General features: G+C 56.5%; 1 protein-coding gene across 1 annotated transcript in view; it reads right to left on the bottom strand.

Moving 5' to 3' along the window:
• LOC106722193 (nuclear factor interleukin-3-regulated protein-like) overlaps positions 1-4295 on the bottom strand; it is a 12572-nt gene that overhangs the window by 3711 nt on the left and 4566 nt on the right. The window lies entirely within an intron of this gene.

Here is a 4295-nt window from a genome sequence, read left to right on the forward strand (position 1 = left end):
GTCAGTAAACATGGTGCCGCGTCACAACAGGCCCTGATTGCACAAGGGGCGGGCGTCATGCCAGGGCCGCTGGCTTGGGGGGGCTAGAAGGGCGTGGGCATGAGTGTGCATGTGTATGCATGCATGTGTTGGGGCTGCGAGGGGGCACAGGGTTCCTTCCAGCCTGCCTGCACTTTAGGGGTCACTCACACCCAAGCCAGGAGGCACTAAGGCACAGCAAGTCCCTTGCCCTCCTACAGAGGTTATTACTGCCCAGATACCCAGCCCCCTCCTCACAGATTTTTTCCCCCCCCCCCCCCCCAAACCCCCCCCCCCCCCCCCCAGCTGCAGTTAGAGAGCCCAGGAGTCCTGGCTTCCAGCCTGCCCCACACCTGTCCCAAAGCTGAGGAAAGATCCCAGGCATCCCAGTACCTAACACATACACAAGCACTGTCGCACGTGTGTGAATGTGTGTGTGAGCACACATATGCTAAACTCATCCCTCCAATCAGCTTTCCTAATCCTGCCCTGCACAGGTGAGCTCCTTTGGCCTAAGCCATGGTCACAGTCCCCCCCACTATGCCTGGGTTCTCTGTCTCTGCTCCAGGAAGGGAGGGGGAGCCTGAAGCCAGGACACCTGGGTTCCATTTCAACTCCCTTAGCCTTACTAGGGTAGCCTGGGCCTGATTAGGGATACAGTTGCCCCCTGATCCTTCCCCTAATGCCCCTTGGTGCCCCCTAATGCCCACTGCTGGCCCCCAATGCCTCCCAGAAGCATGGCACCCCCTGCTGACCTGCTTCCCCCCTGCCCCTCCAACCTCAACTCCACACCTCAGCCCAGTTTTCTAGGTCAAATGTGCTCCTAGACCAGGCCCTGTGCCCAGCTGGCACGTGGAGCAGCCTTGGGGCTGGGCTGGAGCCGCACCCCAGAGCTGGTATGAGGGCGGTACCAGCTACTTCCCAGTCACGTCACCCATCACCCGCTGGGGGGAGGGGAGACAGGTAGGATAGGGGGAACAGGATCTACCCAGGGCTGGGGCTGGCAGCCAGCTCCTGCATGCACCCACCTATACACCCAGTATCCCCTGAATCCAGGACCTGGTGCTTTATCCCCCACTGGGGCCACCCTGGGTCTGTGCCCCCAGCACTGTGATGTCAAGAGCCCTATTAACCCACTGACCTGGGAAGGGCAGGAGGGCAGGGTGTGGTCCTGCCTGAGGCTGGCATCACAGGGGCCAGGGCTGAGAGAAGCTTGGGAAGGCTGCTTCCTGCTCTTGCTGGCCCTGGGGCATAGTAGCCATGGCCGGGGGAGGGGGAAGGGGGGGCACGTGTGTGGGGTAGGGGTGATATCAGGGCAGGATTCTGACCCCCGCCCCCGCCACACACACCACCCAAGGGGTATAAGGCAGCAAAGGGACCCAGGAGTTCTGGCTCCCACCCTCCCCCTCAGGGGCAACCCCAACTCCCCCTCCCAAAACCAGGAGAGAACCCAGGCGTCGGGGCTCCCAGTCCTCCTCTGTTCCAGCCCTCTTGGACCTCCAGCAGCTGGGAAAGAATCCAGGCATCCTGGATCCCAGCCCCCCTGCTATAACCACACAGACCCCATTCATTTTGCAGAGTTGAGGAGACAACCCAGGCATCTGGACTCCCAACTTCCTGCTGCTCTTACCCCCTCCCCTGCCAGACCCCACACCCCTCCTGGAGCTAGGAAAGAGGACCCAGGCATCCAGGCTCCCAGCTCTCCCCATGCTCTAACCCCAAAGCTCCAACACCCCTCCAAGAACTGGGGCTGGAACCCAGGTGTCCAGGAATTGTCCTGTTCCTGCCTGATGGCGGGGTGGGGCACTGCTTCCGGGGCTCTTGGCAGGGCCCCACAGTGCTGCCCTCCAAGCTCCATGGGACCCCGGCTCCTGCCCCCCCAGCGGAGAACCACTGGGGGTATTGTGCAATGCTCAGTTGGGGTGGGGGGAGCCTTGGGCCTGGGCTGTGGGGGGGGAAGCCTGGATTCTTCCCCTCTCCGGGAAGGAAGTGGAGTGTAATTGTTAGAGCGGGGGGGGGGGCACTGAAAGCCAGGACACCTGGGTCCCCTCCCTAGCTGGGGGGGGTTGCTCTGTGGGGGTGAGCATGGGTTTTCTGGAGGTGGGGGCTGGGCTACACACACACGCAACCAGACCTGGCTGCCAGAGTGGTTTTGAGGCTCTCTGAACACGCCTGGTCCTGCAAAAGTAGGTCAAGACTGAGGGGAGTGACCCAGGCAGCAACAGCAGCGTTCATGTGTGTGTGTATGTGTACATGTGTGTGTTTGGGCTCCCATGTCCAGAGGGTGCTGGGCAGGATGATGGAGGGAGCAGGGGGGGGTGGGTGGGTACAGGGCAGCTGACAGGGACAAACCCCCCTCCCTCCCCCCCCAGTCACACACAGTGTGGAGATAACACATAAATATGCCATTTGTGAGGATGGACATATGAGGGCCACACAACAGAGATGCCCAACTGAGACCCACACCCACTTCAAGTGTGTACAGAGCCCACGTGACACAAAAAGGGACATAAATGCACATACACACTGAATTGCATCCATGGAATATCACTGAATTGCATCCATGGACTATGGATGCCCAAGATGCAACAGAAATGCAACTGGTTGGCCCAGAACATGACACACACATGCAGAATGCATACAACATGCACCTGGTGTAGCATGCAACCACCACACACTGCACCCCCCCCACCCCTTAAAGCTTACAGGAGATTTCACTCACACACATAGTGTAACACATGGAATATGCATAGACCATGCAGGCTTGTCCATACCCCAGGATGCACAAAATAGACACATGGTCACACAACCACACACATGCTACACGTGTAAGAAAACAGACAGAGCACACACTAGACACAGGACACAACACACAGCAAGGACCCACTGCACAACACAACACCACACCACACACAAACACAGAGCACAAACTGTCCAGTACAAACTCAACCCACTCCAGACAGACATACACATACATGCACAGTGCCTGCTACAATGCAGTCACAACACATGACATCCATGTCACACAATGAAACATTGCCTAGGAACCCCCACGCACATACCATAGCAACTCCTCACATTCAACCAACCCACACGTGGACATGCAGACACACAAAGCCTAAGCTGGCCATACACCAGACATAAACACACAAGACATGTTTGACACAAAGTGCATGTGGAGGCACAACCTCACAAGATAAGCCTGCACGCACCTATACACTCATATAACAGGCACACACCCCATGCACACACCAACAGCATACACACCTTCACAACATACCCGATGCAACTATGCACACCCCACACACAAACTCACATCCACACTTCCCATGCATGCACACACAACACACTATGCAACCACACAATACATGCACACATAATGTACACCCCCCACAAACCACAACACCCACAATGCAACTACACACACACCATGCACGTGCACCTACCCACAACACACACAATACATGCACACACAGTGTGCACTCCCCCTCAAGCAAACTCTCAATCATGCACACAATGCATGCCTGCCCTCCCCCCCCCCCATAGGATACACACCCTCCTACACACAAACACAACCAAACCCAGGCATAAACAACACACATAATGCATACCTGCACCCCCCACACCACACACAAATACAACCATACACCCCAGGCACACACAATGTACATGATGTGTGCCTGCACCCAATCCCCCCAACACATACACGATACATCCACCCCCACACACACAAACACAACCATACATCCCAAGCACACACAATGTGCACAGTGCATGCCTGCACCCCCCCAAAACACATACATGATACATGCACCCCCCCACACACAAACACAACCATACATCCCAAGCACACACAATGTGCACAGTGCATGCCTGCACCCCCCCAAAACACATACACGATACATACACCCCCCACAACACAAACACAACCATACATCCCAAGCACACACAATGTGCACAGTGCATGCCTGCACCCCCCCAAAACACATACATGATACATGCCCCCCCCCACACACAAACACAACCATACATCCCAAGCACACACAATGTGCACAGTGCATGCCTGCACCCCCCCAAAACACATACATGATACATGCCCCCCCCCACACACAAACACAACCATACATCCCAAGCACACACAATGTGCACAGTGCATGCCTGCACCCCCCCAAAACACATACATGATACATGCCCCCCCCCACACACAAACACAACCATACATCCCAAGCACACACAATGTGCACAGTGCATGCCTGCACCCCCCCAAAACACATACA

Source organism: Alligator sinensis, unplaced genomic scaffold, assembly GCF_000455745.1.
Source record: "Alligator sinensis unplaced genomic scaffold, ASM45574v1 scaffold707_1, whole genome shotgun sequence".
Classification (NCBI taxonomy): Eukaryota; Metazoa; Chordata; order Crocodylia; family Alligatoridae; genus Alligator; species Alligator sinensis.